The 15,991-nt window shown below is 51.2% G+C and overlaps 1 protein-coding gene across 4 annotated transcripts in view; it reads right to left on the reverse strand.

Moving 5' to 3' along the window:
• Window positions 1–10,305: 10,305 nt before the first annotated feature.
• The window catches only part of LOC311587057 (uncharacterized protein), a 69,898-nt gene continuing 64,212 nt past the window's right edge, over window positions 10,306–15,991 (reverse strand). The window contains exons 3-4 of one of the 4 annotated variants that reach the window (XR_014775746.1): window positions 11,863–11,967; window positions 10,306–10,475 (exon numbers count right to left, since the gene is read on the reverse strand). The gene's annotated coding sequence lies outside the window, so the exon portion shown is untranslated. The remainder of the gene's footprint in view (window positions 10,476–11,862; window positions 11,968–15,991) is intronic. The other 3 variants (XR_014775747.1, XR_014775748.1, XR_014775749.1) reach the window with 3 other exon arrangements.

Consider the following 15,991-nt stretch of genomic DNA (forward strand, 5'->3'; position numbering starts at 1 on the left):
ATAGCTCCAGAGGGCTTCCTGCACTTCTAGCCCTGTTGGCTGGGTGCTAATCACACGGAAGAGGCAGACCCCCCCCACCCCCGCCCCCTGCAGCCAGGCCAGCCCAGCCAGGGGCTGGGGGGTGGGGATGGAGGCAGCTCTCCATTGCAAAGCCTTGCAGCCCACTCTTTGCATCTCTGCATAGGTTGCTTTCTCCCGCTTTCTGTCCTCCCCAGAGTATGTATGCTCCACACTTTGAAGGTGAGATCCAGGAAGCACATCCCATGCCCCTGTGGACCAGTGAGAGAGGAGCGGGGGAGGGCATTAGCAGAGCCTCACTGATCCTGAGCGAACACTGATCACCCCACTCCGAGGCTTGCAGAGTTAGGGCTACTGGATAAAACACAAATACTTTGGTAAATCTGAATTTCAGACACATTGGTTTTTGTTCTTGCTATAAATATGTCACGAATACTGCATTAAAATTTAGCTGGGTGTCCTTAACATAATTTGTTAAATCTGGCAGATAACCCTTCCAGCATGCTGATTGTGGAGCAAGGAAACCAACCAGCGTGCTTTTTCCTCCACCAAGACCCTTACACTTAAGAGCGTCTTTGGTGTGAGATGCTCGTGGTACTGTGACAAACACACAATCTGGTGGTGTGAAGAGGGATAGAGCAGCTCAGCCAGGGACTAGAGTAGTTAGGTCTTTCATCTGTTGCTTCATCTTCAGGATGGACCAACGTCTGCGTGCTGCTGGCTGCCTGGTCCACATCTAGACCAGGCCTCCTTGGGATTATGCACTCCTCGTGGGTAAGTAAGAAGCCTAACTTGTTAGTGGGTTTGAACTGCACATGTAGCTGTAACGTGTTCCTGTAAGCTCGAGTGACGTGAGAAAGCCGCAGGGGACAGTTGACATGCTAAGTAAGGGACAGCCACGTTTCCTCTTTGGATTTGAAACGTCTCCATCTACCAAAATTCGAAATCTGTAAAGGGAGGGGCATGGGTCTCTTTTGTTCTCCATCACTCAGAATAAAGCCTGGCCCTCAAAAAGGTGGAGAATTGGATGAACTGAAACCAGGCTGATGAACAACATAAACGAAACCAATACGCAACAGGTCCAGTGGCTCACACCTGTGATCCCAGCACTTAAAACCCAGAGGCAGGAAGCTCATGATCATCAGACTTGTGAGCACATAGTGACTGCAAGTTGGCCTGTCTCATGGCACCTTGTCTCAAAACCAAAAACAAACAACAACAACAACAACAACAACAACAACAACAAAACCCCCAAAACCCATAGATAAATATGCGCTCAGAGTCTATTAGAAGGGAACATTTCTGGAGCTAATCAACTTCCTTTCCTTGCTGAGACAGTCATAGCTCTACTTTGTTTATAGTAATTTATACCAAACCCAAACAGGACTTCCACTAGCCACTGACAAGTCACAAGTTCTCAGTGACAAGAGCCCAAGGTTTACATGCCTTTGATTGCTCTCCCACAAACCCTCCACAGACGAAAGGCTGTGATTTTTTTTTTTAATCTTTAATACATGTTCGGTAACTCTTCTATTAGTCAGTATTCTGTTGTTATGATAAAATATCTGAGTCTGGATAACATATATATTGAAAAACGGATGTCCATATAGTAAGTAGTTTCAGAGGCTGAAAGCCCAGTGGCATGGGAGCGCTGGTGAGCACTCCTGGCTGCCTTCTTTACCTGTGGCACATGGCGTCACAGCTGCAGGAATACATACGAGGAAGAGGAAGACATGATGAAGCCAGAGAAGTGCTCTTGTGAATCAACTCCCTCACACGAGAACGACTTTGATTCCCCACCCCCACCCCCCCCAGAATGTCCTGTCCCTAGTGACCTCCCACAAGGTTCCATCACTCAGCTTATGAACCAAGTCCCCAAGTCCTGAAGGACCCAGTGGGTCACAAAGCACAGATGACTACCCAGTACTCAGTGAGTGTGTGGAGTCTATGACAAGAGCATCACCAACAAGTACTGCAGGCAGGCTGCTAGAACGTCTTAGCTCCCAGAAAACCCTAGAAGGTCACCCTGGTTCACCTGGGTGGCAGCTTTGGAGAGCCTGGTGTACCAGCTCGGACGGATGTTGTCAGGGCCCACAGCCCAGCTGGCCCCTCATCTGGTTCTGCACTGATTTCTCATTCTTTCATCACTCTCCCTGCTAATTCTCCAGGCTGGCCCCTCCTCCCGTCTCCATCACACGTGCTCTACACAGAGCTCGCCACCTGCCCTCGGTTGCTTTCTGTTGCTGTGGTAAAACACTGACTTGGGGCCAGGGGATTGATATGACTTTTAGTTTATGGTCTATCTCCAAGGCAGGACCTCAAGGCAAGAAGCCAGGGGCAGAAGCTAAAGCAGAGAGGATGGAGCAAGCCAATACTCTTGTTCATTTTTAGCGACCTTCCTTTTACACCTGAAGACCACTTGCCTAGGGACGGCACTACCCACAGTGGCCTGAGCCCTCCTGTGTCAATCAGCAATCAAGAAGACGCTCCACAGGTGTGCCCACAGGCCAATCTGCTGGCGGCAGTTCCTCAAGGGAGGGTCTGTCTTCTCAGGTGTGTTAAGTTGACAACTGTGATGGCTTGAATGAGAAAGGCCCCAGTAGGCGCATATATTTGAATGTTTAATTCCCGGTTGGTAGAATTGTTTGGGAAGGATTAGGAGGTGTGGTCTTGTTGGAGGAGGTGTGTCACTGGGGTAGGCTTTGAGATTTCAAAAGGCCCTACAATTTCCAGTTAGCGCCCCCCCCCTCTCTCTCTCTCTCTCACACACACACACACACACACACACACACACACACACACACACACACCTACCTCCACTCCTCCACTCACACAGAAGTCATATTCGAGTCACCCTTCTGAAGGCTGGCAAGTCTGAGAAGCCATCTACTTGGCTTTCGGTGAGGTTCCCCAGCTGATCGATAATGTAGTGGAAGGCAGCATGAAAAGCAAACGCATGTGTAAGAGGGGAAAAAAAACAAACAAACAAGCAACAACAAAAACATGTGAGGGAAGGATGCAGTTCCTAATATGCCATTCCATGGAGAACAAAACCAGTCCACAGCTAGAGATGGGGGCACACGAAATTCCGACAAAAGACTCAAGGAAGCAAACGAAGGAACCCAGGAACAAGGCCGGTTGTGTCGGGACAGTACTGTGACCTAAGTCACCTCGTTAGGCTATGCCCCCTACAATGTCACAGGGGGGAACTGAGTCTCCCAAACATGAGCTTTTGGGGGACAGAGCCAAACGACAGCAGATAGTCTCCCCACTCCCCATCCCAGGAAAAGCACAAAGATCGTGTTGTGAGTGAGCATCACGGTTTCCTGGATGGAGGGCTTCGTGTGTTAGGAGGCATCATCTGCAGGGGCTCTCGCTGGCATCCCTGAACTTGCTTCTGAGGCACTGGGTGATATTCTTCCCATACCCATGTGAACAGGGGCATCATCTACTTTGAATATGTAGCATAGTCATCCCTTCAAACACTTATCGTTTGTGATGAGAACACTCAAAACCCTCGCCCTCCACCAGCTATTTTGAAATACACAGTACGTCACTGCTAACTATAGACACACACTCTTAAAGCAGTATGAAGCGCGTGATTCTTCTTCTTCAAGATGACAGGAGGAGGAACAAGGAAATGGAAGACACTAGCTTCTTGACAGTGCCAGGGATCAGCTCTCAGACCTGACACGGCTTGGGCTCCTCGTGAAGGACACAGGTAGCGCCTGCCATGCCAGCGGCTGCAAGTCGGGTGCTCTGCTCCTGGAGCTCCCACCTCGCAGGCCTTCCACCTCCTCCCACCATCGTGCCCGAGCCTCTTACTTGCTCCCGCTTTTTCAAATCTGTCTAAGGCTTCACCACTAGCTGAAAACGCGGTCTCTTTACTTGCTTACAGGTTAGCCACGGTTTTCCCACAAAGAGGCACACACCAGGGGAGGAAGGAAGCCCCCTGACACATAATAAGTGTTTGATAAATATTTGTCAGATAAACAACGGGTCATGAATTTCATCATGAGATCTCCCTTAGGGAAGAGAAAGTCCAGACCACTCAGAAGGGCACCCCAGGTCATTCCTGGGCCCTGTCTTGTACCCGGCTCCCCAGTCAGCACTTCTGCCCATGGCGCCCTCCGCTGAGCCTGGCACTGAGCCCTGTTACATGCATTTTGAGGACAAATTATAAGCCTGAAACTCTTGAGGCACAATGTCCCACCCCATCCCCCTATCCCACGGTCCATGAAGTTGATTCTAAGACCGTGCTGGATGAACCTGCAGAGGGCACCAACGCCGGCCCTGACAGATCTGCAAAGAACGAATATTAATAAGAGATTAAGGACAACCAGCAACAAAGCAGAGTCACCATAACAATGTGCAACACAGGCTATTTAAAACCCAGCACTTGTTTGTCTCTGGGATTTTCCGTTGAATACTTTCAGAACAGAGCATGGAAGTGGGGACTGGGTCCTGATGATGACCTAGTAAGACAGATGAGATTCTCCGTGGCACCAGGCAGACCACGCAGCCCCGGGCGAGCTGTGACAGTATGCTCAGGCTACGTGAAGGGGATGTCTCCCAGAGCATCTCATCTCTGCCTCTAGGTAGCAAACTCCTACCCATCCCTTGAAGCCTAGTTGTAGTGTCACCTCCTCCAGGAAGCAACTTCAGGTCCCTGGACTGGGGCCAGTTTCCCAGCATGCCCATGGCCTCCTCCCCATTCTACTGTCCTCTTCCTCCTGTGTGTCTCCCCAGCCAGCCTGATCCTTGTGGTCTAAGGTTTAGTGTGAGGCAAGACTTGGTTTTATTGGTCCGGATACTGGCCTGCCCCTTCGTCAGCTGTTGCCGCCCTTCCAACCTTAGGCAGCCCTGTCTCCTCTGCACAGTCAGTTCCCAGAGCATTTCTTCATCTTGTTCTGAATTAACCCTTCTGCTTCCAAGGCTTTCCTTGGACCAAGAAATAGTAACTTGCCCTGGCTAGCCATAAAAGCTTAGTTGAAAGTTCATGGAGCTGGCTTTTCTGTTTCTCTTCCCTCCCACTCCCACCTCGCGCTGTTACTCTCTTCCCCACACGCCTCCTCCCTCCGCAGCACTGTTCCCCTCTGTCCTGCGGGGATGACACTCCCACGGTCTCATCCTATAGGAATTAGCACACTCTTTGGAGCCCAGTTCCCATATTCCATCCTCAATATGTCTCCCACCCTCAGGCCTCTTTCTGCACCTCCATGGAGAGCGGAGTGCTCCCACAGTGCTCCCCATTTGTCTGGCTAGGCAAGGTCCCATGCATTCTTGAGATGCTTCCGACATCCCGTTGTTTTCAGAGTTCTCACCACCACCTAGCCAAGGCCGTGCCTGGTCTCGCAGTGTCCTTCCAGCACTGGGCCTGGGCCACACCAAGCTAGGAGCCACATAAGGGACTGCTGAGGCTGCTGAGGACCCAGGTAAGGGCTAAGAGGAATGGGTAGTCTTCCTGGGGAACAGTGCTGTGGTTGCCTCTGGGGCATCACTGCCTTGCTCCCGTCCATCCATCTAGCTTGACTGGAGCTAACCAAGGTATAGGACAGGGCCAGTGGCCCAGGGCAACCTGATCAGGTGGTTGTCCTGCCCGAGAGTGGAGCATCCATGGCTGGTGGCCAAGCCTGAGCATCGGGAGCACAGCTGCCATGTTAAGTGACAAGCAGGGACTGGGAAAGGCAAGGACTAAGAAGAACAGGGAGCCAAAGGTGAGTCAGACATAAAATGTCCCCACGAAGCCCAGGTTATATGACACTCAGGCTACAAGAGGGATCAACACCAGCAAGCCTAGTTGGTGGCAGCTCTCAGAGAAGCCTGAAAAACAGCCAAAAGGTCTGAGCGGCACCACAGCTCTGCTGCTCACTAACTAAGCTGGAGTGCCCGTCTCCTTGATCCTGAGTCTCTTCTTCAGTAACTGTGATTAGCAACTGGCAAGGCCACTGTAAAGGCAACAGATCATGTGCATGTGGCAGTTAGTTCATGGACATCTTTGTTCTGTGCTGTTAGGAGCTGTGGTCTGGTCCAATAATGCAAGGCAGGTGACATGCAACCAGTGGTGAGCCTTAAACAAAGGGAAAATAGAGAGAGGAGGGGACGCTGGTGGCACAGGGCAAAAATCTTATGTTCAGAAACAACAGAAACTCGATTTGAAACGTGTTTAAGCAGAGAAAGTGGCAGCCCCACAGCTGGGAAGGTCAGAGGCTCGTGGCCCTGTCACCCTGCCCACCCGTTGGGTGGTTTCCTCCTCAGAGAGCCACTGCACACACCTACCCTGACCCCAGCCACCCAGGCCTAGTGGGTTTCTGATAGGAACGCAGCAAGTCTCTTTGCCAGTTTTCCTGACAGTCTGGAAAGCCATTTCCAGAATGTTCCTGTCCTGGAGGCCATCAAGGAACTGACTGGCTAAGCCTGGGCCATGTGACCATCTAACCTGGGGGCCAGGCTAGAGGGGAAGGAAAGACCCCACCCCCACCCACTTCACCCTAAGCACAAATGAGCTGGGAGTGGGGATGGGCCTCTAGGGAAAATAGGTGTGTCACTCAAATGGAGGGTGGAATGCTGGAAATAAGAACTCCAGGTGTGCCCTGCAAATGATGGCGCGGGCTATGATGAGGAAGGCTGGCAAACCCGAGCAATCAGCGCCAAGCAGGCATTCTGAGCTGCTGCCTCAGCTGGGGCTCCTGATGCCACGTGAGTGTGACTCAGCAGCAACGTTTGGGTTTGCAACCAGCTTCCCTCTGCTTCCCAGTGCTCCGTGTCCCTATGGCTACCCAGCTTCTGCTTAGAGATACCACTTGGCCTGGTTTCCACCGGGCTCAGGAGAGGCTCTCCATTCCCTCTGCAGACCCTCCTTTCCCTCATCCTTCTCTGCCCAGGGCAGCAAAGTCTGGTGACTGCTGAGAAAATGTCAGAGGCCACCTTCCTTTTGATGAGAGTTTCAGCCAGCAGTGTTGCTGTCTCCCCATGTCCTCCCTCAGTCAGGAAAAGACCAGGACAGCTTGGCAAAGACCCCAGGCAGGCTCCAGAGACCAACCAGCCAAGAGGCTGAGCCTAGGGTGTCAGCCGAATCCCCTCTGACCAGGCTCGGCATGTCTCAACATACGCAGAGGTAGCCCCACTGGGGTGTGGAAAGACCTAGGGTGGTCACGAATGAAGGCTATGCCTTGAGAGGAGACTCCAACCTCAGAGGCCTTTTCCTGGATGCAACTGAGCTCTGATGGTCTGAACCGCACTCTGCTGAGCAGCGGGAAGAACGCTCAGCCCAATGCAGTCTGTGCACAGAGTTGGTGCAGAGGTCAGTCCAACGCAATCTGTGTGCAGAGCTGGTGCAACGGTCAGCCCAGAGAAGAGAGAATCCTTTTGCTAGAGAAACGCTGGGGATGAACACTGAGACCAGACAAGCCAGAACCGAGAGGCCTCAATGGGAAGAGCTGAGACAAAAAAAAAAAGGGAAAAGCTGGAGTAGCAGACAAGGTCACTGTTCACAAGTTCCAAATAGGGATGTGTTACTGTCTGAGAGAGCCCTCTGCATCAGCTCTTCTCTAAAATGGGGTCCCCTGAGGCCCTTCCCTCACAAATGGCTTCTGGAGAAGGTGGGTGGAACTCTGGGAGAAGTAAAAGAAAGCCTGACTTTCTAGCAGCATAACATGACTGCTAAAGCAAGGTCTCATCTGAGGAGTTAAGATGGCAGCAGATGCTTGGACTACAGCACATGGTCTGCACATCCAAGCTACGTGGCAAAGTGGCTGGGAGAGCGTTCAGCAAGGAATGCTGCAGGTACCAAAGATCCCTGCCATCCCCACCCCCAAGTTCAAAGCATCTTTCTTTTCCTCCTTCATTTGACCCTTCAAACTTATTGCCTGGAGAAAAGTGAAAGCCATTTGTTCATAGATTCCCAGCTGGGTGACCTTTGTTGGAGTTTTCATTGTCAGCTGCAAACGTGATAGAGGCTCACAACCATCTGTAAATCCAGTTCCACGGGATCCGACCCCCTCTCTGGCCTCCGTGGGTACCAGGACTGCACATAACACTAGTTGTAGACACACACTAAAAACAAATATATCTTTTTATACAAGTCATGTGGCCTCAGGTGTAGGGTGAGCACAGCTGTGCTGTGAGATGGCATGCGCACCCCCAAACGATGCTCTGCCAGGCCTACAAGGTCCTCTCTCTGTCCACTGCCTGTGCTGGGGCCATGTGAGGCTCCCAGGAAGCAGACGGAGCATAAGATACAATGCCAAGGGCAGCACCAAAGTGTAAAATGAAAGATGCCTCTTGTCCAAGCTCCTCCGCAGAGCCTCCTGAGGACCCAGAGGCTGGGTGGAGTGGCTCAGGTCTCTGGGTGCCACACCAGCAGAGGACAGCTGCTTCTTCATTGCCTAGAACCCACAGTGGGGCACCAGGAAAGAGCTGGACACCAAACCCTAGTCACAGCTCTGTGCGCATTCCACAGAGCAACTGCCCTTGGTCAGAAGCTGCTCCTAGGGCATCTCCTGGCCATGTGGCCCTCACTGGGGGAGCCTAGGAGGAGGCTTAGCATCAGAGCTAAGGGGCAGCTATGGAGGCACAGGGCTTAGAGTTCCCTGGAGGGAAGTGTGTGCCACACTTTGGGCACATCCCTTCATCCGTAAGACTCCTTACTCCTGATGTTCCAGCAGGGACTTCCGGGATGCAGGTCCCAGGGACAGAGCCCCACTGACCCTGGCCAAGAAGGTGGCGAATGGGTTGGGGCAGGGAGGGAGGGGGCCAGAGGAAAGCAAGGGGGTTCTTGGTTTCATTATTTCAGCTGTAGTCAGAAGTAAGTGTCCAGGCCTCTCTGTGCTTCTCGGTTGGCAGGTATTTGAAGCTTGGACTCAAGCTGTTGAGTCTGGTCCTGGCCAGTGGCTATCAACCATAGTCTTGGTTTCCAGGCCACCCCATAATAACGATCCTCGGAACATCTGGACTTCTCAAGACAACCTGTCTGTGACTGAGAAAGAAACAGTCACACCCACCTTAGATTTCTTCTCTCTGTGACCTGTGATCATAAAAGCAAGCAAATCCAGCCTAGGCCTGCCAGGCAAGACTCCCCTGTCTCCCAGGCAGGCCAGGCCTGGTGCATCAGTTCCCTCACTGACATCCTAAAAGAAAACAAGTGACTTGGGGAAGTAGAGAAGGCAGAGGGCAACTGACTAAGCGGAGGGAAAGCGTGACGGGGCCTATGAGTCTTGCAGGGCCGTGGAGAGCACAGACAGTCCAGAGGAGGGGAGGGGGAAGGGAGGAACAGTGTCACCATAGCCACTCAGTGACTCTCCCCAGTGGGCCTTGATGGTGTCCATCCTGAGGGCTCAGTTCTACCACACTTTTTTCCAATTCCCCAATTTGCAATGAGAAGCAGGGCCTCTCCCTTCTTGCCATGCCAATGAAAGAAGTTAAGTAAGCAACTAAGCTATCTATTTTTTTTTTATTCTGTTGACAAATAGGTACTAGGTCCCACTGTATTCACCGTTGAATGCCTATCCTTCTGTGGGTATCTGAAGATGTTCAAGTCCTTTCTATAAAGTGGCCTTGGGTTTGCATAGAACTTGCGAAGCCCATCCCCTTATACTTTGCCAGGAATGCCCACATCACGAAACACCACACAAATAGGTGCAGGACATTAAGGAAAGAGACAGAGTAAGAAGTCTGTCTGTGCTAATGCAGATTCAATTCTGGGTTTTCACAGCATTTCAGCCTGTGGTTGCTTGAATCCACGGCAGAACGAAGGCCAACCATACACACACACACACACACACACACACACACACACACACACACACACGTATGTTATGTAAGCACAGGCTCATCCACAACACAAGTGATGCAGGACTTGCTTTTGCTTGCTGAATAAGTCACAACACACAGGCCAGGGCTGGAATCCCCAGTCAGGGCTGGGCCTTACCCAGCAGCCACTGTACCTTGCTTGGCAGCAGCACTTCCTGCTGCCAGCCCTCCGGGCTCCCAGTGCTGACCAAGAGAACTGCTTTGCCATCTGGTTTGACCTGATTTCCCTCCCTGGTTTTCTTCCCCACTCTGCAGGCTTGGGAGTCTGGGCGGGTGGTGCAGACGCAGCTGAGCTGGCAGAGCAGGCAGAGAAGCCGACTTTGCTCTTTTATGAGGCCAGTGGACAGTCCCCTGGCATCGGGCCACTGGGGCCTTTGTGAAGGCATTTGGCCTGATCAGGAGGACCAGCTATGCCCGCAGGTGGGGCATGGAAGTGCTTCAGGTTGCTCCTGGCGGGAGGCACCTGTCTGGCTTTATGCGGGGGACCTGCGTGAGTCTTAGTGGTCACAAAGGTTAGGCAAAGAGACCCATTCACATATTTTATTCCACATGAAGCTGCGGGTACCAGAGCAGGTTCTTAACTTCTTACTGTAGAAGGCACTGAATCTCAGTTGATGCAGAAAGAGTCTTGGGGTGATGTGCTCAGACTGCAGGAAAAACGAGGGGATGGGAAAATTTGAGAGGTGAGTGCTAGCTGGGGCTAAGGAGAGAGAGCCCTGGCCGGGAAGGGCACTCAGGCAGGGGTTGTTTGGTCGAGCAAAGGCTGGCAGCCAAACATACTGTTAGGAGCCCAGAGATGACTGAACTGATGCCCCTTGCAGAACAGAGGAGGAAGTGGTTGTTGAGAGAGGAGTCTCTCCATCTGCTGAGTGGCCTTAGGACAGTCACCTGCCTCTCTGACCCTCAGACTGTCTGTATCTTGCAAACCACATTTCAGGGTCCTCATCTGGCCTGCCCTATATGGAACCCTGAGAGCTCAGAGGACCACAGAGGCTTTGTTCTGCAGATAGAGTCTACGCATTTGCTTCTGCTTAGGTCCTCTTCTCCACATCCCCACAGCCTCATCTGTCCTCAGCCCCTGGTGGCCTGAGAAGCAGGTGAAAGAGTCAGCCTAGGGGAGGTGCCAGGGGCATTGGGGAGGGGAGCTCTCTGGTAAAAGACCTTGGCGTCATTATGTAATTCCTGATTGTTTTGTGGTTCTTCCTGCTGTATGTAGTTTATTTTGTTTATGTGTGATAATATAAATGTATATGTAAAAAAAATATAATACAAATACAAATAAAAAGAGAGCTGCAGGCACAGAGGTAAGGAGGGGGAATTCCTGTGGCCAGCAGACCGGCTGGGCTGGAAGAAATGGGCGCAGCCTGCTTGCACAGGTGGCTGAGCTGGGTGGGAAAGGCCAGGAGGCCAGTGCTTCCTGCAGCCTGGGATTCCAGTACATTTACAGGGTGATGTATGTCATAAGTCTGGAGGAAAGGCCTGGGAGGTGGGAGGGCTAGTGTGTCAAGGCTGCCTCCTGCACACAGTAGGCCTCCTGTCCCTTTGGGTAGACATGGGGGTGAGGAGAAAGCAACCCCACTTCTGGCTAACTGATGAGCTGCATCGGACACACTACGTTTCTCTCAATGCACAGAGTTGCCTCTGCAGCTCTGGGATCCAGAAGTCTCTTCTTCCTGTTTATTCCGGACACATGATTGAGCACAGGCCTCCCACCCTCTTGGCTGTCACCTCTGCTCCCTTAGCAGCCCTGTGGTGAGTTTATGTAGTCTTGATTGTTTCATAAGAGCCTTGCTCTAGCCGCCCCTGCCCCGTCCTCCGTCCAACCCCCACCCCTACCCCCGCCGCCCAGATTCTGGGAGATTCCAGATCCTGGAGGAGCATACTACACATCCAATGAGATGACTCCTTTGGAGAATGCAAACCAAGAGGCCAAAACAATCAGGGCAGCATTAACCCCTGGTGACAAGGTTCTAACAAGCACCCCCTCTGCTGACCACTGTACTCTGCCGTGTGCTTTGTTCCAGCCTCACTTACGTCTGTCTCAGCTGTCAGGTCTGATTAGCACTCTCATGCAGACGAGAAAAACAGCGTCCTGAGGATCCATGTCAGCTCGTCTCACGCACTGGATGTGCTACAGATCTTCAAGAAAAAAGAAAAGAAAAGGGGGGGGGAGTAAAAATTTAGGATACTTTACTACCTAGGTGATAGTCTCATATTTACACCAGGTGATCGCAAGCTCCCGTATTGAGAGTGCACAGTGACCCAGCCGCTGGTGGACATGCTATGCACCACAGACTGAGAAAGGTTTCCTAGGGCTGACACGTGGATGAACCTGAGATACAATGAAGCAAGCGTGGGTTGGGGTTCTGGCCGGGCTTCTGCCGTCATTCACGTCAATTGGAACTCTGCAGCCTGGGCCTCGTAGTGATATGGAAATGAGCCTACCTGTTCAGTGGAGGAGGGTGTGGAGGAGGCTGGTCCCTCAGTCAGGGCAGTGGCCTGCTCTTTTGTTGTTTGCTATGCTTCCTATAGGGGAGGTAGTGGAGGGCTGAGGGGGTTCTGAGCCCTGCAACACTCAACTCCAGGTTGTCACTGTACTGGAGGGGGCGAGAAGGCCTGTAAGGTGATGCAGTTCCGCTGGGAAACAGTTGGGAGCCTCAAAGAGTGAGGAGAGCCACCTCGGTCTTCCCCGAGGCCTAGCTCCTTCCTGCCACCTGAGGGGCGTTGCACCCTCTGGGATGTTCCCCTGTCAGGTGACTTTTCCTCACTTTTAAACTGTTGTAGCAACCACTACATAAAGGCCTGAGGTGTAAGAAATGCTTGGTTACAAATCCACTCTACAAATTCAACTGTCCCAGAGATGTCACATTTACTTCATCTCGTGGAGGTCAAAAGAAATGTGACCCTGAGTGACAATCCTGCTGATGAGGACCAGGCATGCCCGTCCCTGAGGGGAGGGCCTTCTTTAAGACAATAAACTGTGTAGCATTTACCTCTGAAATGCACATGCACTCCACCTGGTCCCTTCTACAGGACCCCTGATGATCAGTGTCACCTGTACAGCTAGGTTGGATCTGGGCTGAGGCAGAGGCATCGCTTGGCCACCTTCCCTGGATACTGCTAGCGCCCCGCCTCCACCCCCAGCACCTCTTCCCAGTCTTAGGGAAAACTCTCTGTGTTGCATGGCACAGAAAGGCACATGACTCTCTCTCTCTTTCCTGGAGGCAGGGAGACAGCCTATACTGAGAACCTTCTAGAAGGAGAGAACAGTGTTAAAATAGAAGGAAAGAAAGTGTGTACAGGAACACACAGCATGGAGGAAGCCTTTGCAGATCTTTCTGGCACCTGCAGGTATGCGCTCCTGATGACCATACCATCCATCACCTCTCCCCGCAGCCCCATCCTCAGGGATCCGGCCTGTGCCCCCACCCCCATATGGCTGTGGTCTGTGTGAGGCTCCAGGCTGCTGCCAACAAATATTCTTTGGTTAACTCCTGGTAACACCCAGCCTACCTCAAAGAGGATGATGAGCATCAAAAGAACCTCCTTATGGAGATGGCTTCAAATGTGGCAAACAAACCACTGGGCAAAATATCCTTTTTTTTTTTACCACTGACAGAATTCTGCCTAAGAAAGGGCAAGCTTGGATGCAGGCAGAGTCGATAGCCAAACTCTGACAAGACAGGGTAAGCAAATCCTCAACAGTTCCTGCCTCCCAAATATGTCTGTCAGATATATTGGGCCAGAAGGCTGAAGATGATGATGCTCCAATGTTAGAGAGTTTTGAGTGACTGCTCAAGTAGCAAACTGTCTCTGTCATCTTCTCATTTGGAAAGCTACTAACCTGCTCTCTCTGTATACTCAGGTAATCAATTTTATTCCTTCTCAAGTCTCTGATGGGGTTGAAGACCAGATAGTTTAGTTTTACAATTAAGCTTAGTTGTTTAGGGGTTAAGATGTTTTTAGGTCTCAATTGATGACAAGATGTGATGGAGATGGATTTACATTCAGAATTTTAGATGCACCAAGATAGGAAAGATGTTTTCTTCAAGGCTGTCAAATACAAATAGCTAAACCCCAAAGATGTAACATTTATATAATTCCTAATTGTTTCATGGTTCTTCTTGCTGTAGGTAGTTTATTGTATATATGTATAATAATATAAATGTATATGTAAAAAATATTCAATTAAAATTTTTTCTTTGGACACCATCTCAGGAGGCTATCCAGGCCAGGCCATAGTTCATTCTTTTGGGCTCCTCCTTAGTAGCTCTAGGTTCATGTTTATTGGATGTGCAAAAATAGCTTGCACATGCTCAGATCTGAGGCCATCACGTCCTGCTTTCCTGCTTAAAACCAAGCTCCTCCACCCAGCTCCTTAGACCCCGGGTGACTGGATCCCCATTTGTCTTTCAGCATTGGCCCCCAACCTCCTTCTCAGCGCCGTCATGTGCTTCCACACCTCACATCACCTCTCTTCTGCTGTGTGCCTGGTGTGTGGCCCATTTTCCTCAGAGCCTCTGGCTTCTCATCTGTAAGCTGGGCACCATACAACCACCAACGTCACGAGACTACAGTGAAGAGCCAGCGAGAAGACAGGTGTAAAATACTGCTGTCCCAAGGGCTCAGGAGGTAGAACCTGCCTTTGTCATGGTCCCGTCTGCCGTCTCCTCTTATTCATCCCTCAGCTGAATAAGCAGAGCATCAAGCATTTACTCAGCGAGGAGATGGCCAGATAGATTCTCCATGAGGATTTTATGTGATAATACATAGAGGAGACGAGTGGTGGCCACATTTGCTCCCACTTACTATCTGGCAGGCACCACGTGGAATGCTTAAAGGCATTAATCTGTGTCATCCCCAAATCCACTAACTTGTATTTTATTTACCTGCCATGCCCAACTTAGCCTATGGTTTTGGGGTGTCAAAGTGGAACCAACATGATAGGCACTCCATAAAATTGTGGGTTGACTCTGGATGTTTGTTCCTTTTGTCCCAGGCTAGTGATGAGCACTAGGATTCTTTCTGGAGTGGAGGGTAGCAGGCAGCTGCCACTTGGGGGTCAGTCCTGAATCCTGGGGACCAGTAATGTCGTGCCCTCTGCCACTGAGTGTGCTGCTTGGAGCTTTCCACTTCTGCACGCTGCAATTTCAACTCAAGAGCTGCCTTCATCGGACTGGCCAGCAAGCATGTCTGTGTTACACTTTTCTGCTTGTTAGTTGATACAGGAGAGCCCACCCACCATGGGCGGTACCACCTGAGCAGGTGAGTCTGGGCTGAATAAGGAAGCTGGAGCAGGCATCAGAGGGATGGGAGCCAGTAAGGATCATTCCTCCCTAGCTCTTGCCTTAAATTCCTGCCCTGCCTTTGATCGTGATGCGATGTGACCTGGAAAGGGTACCCAAATAAACTCTTTCCTCCAAGTTGATTTGGAACAGAAGGTTTAATCACAGCAGAAAAAAACAAACCAGAACACATACACACACACACACACACACACACACACACACACACACACACACACACACACACAATCTAGAAGGCAGGAGGCAGTGGGGAAGGTGGGGGCACAGATAGCATCACAGGTGAGCCTCAGTGTCCTGAGCTCTGCTGACCCACTGCACTGAGCAGCAGTGCGGACCTAGCAGCATGCGCTTCCTCTCCCCAAGAGGCTTCTCCTCAGAGCACTTCCTCTCCCGAAGAGGCTTCTCAGAGCAGTCACAGTGGTCAGGCCCAGCAAAGAGCATAGGTTTGTCCTCTATGGGGCTGAGACCTGTCCCTTAGCTCAGACACTCTGACCATCACATGGTGTGGCAAGCTGCGCACAGGCTTTTGGGGGAAATCCTCTTCTGATTTCCCCTCCACCTGGCCTCATTCTCCCGTGCCTGATGGTTTATTCCCGTGGTCATGTGGAGACCTGTCAGTCTATACATTTTGTAGTAAATCTGATAAATAAAAATAAAGGGATGCCTGTAAATAATGCCTGGAAGTGTTCTTGCGTTTAAAACATATCCTCAGTACATAAGTGGCGACAGCTAGGCCTGCAGGCCTATGCATTGCTAGCGCTCATTCTCCCATTAGAAATACATGTATTGAGCACACGACCTGTGCGCTGTTAGGGTGACCGGAGAACAATCATGAACCAAATAGGCTGCAGGGCAGG

This window comes from Acomys minous (genome assembly GCF_964271855.1).
Source record: "Acomys minous genome assembly, chromosome: 16".
Lineage (NCBI taxonomy): Eukaryota > Metazoa > Chordata > Mammalia > Rodentia > Muridae > Acomys > Acomys minous.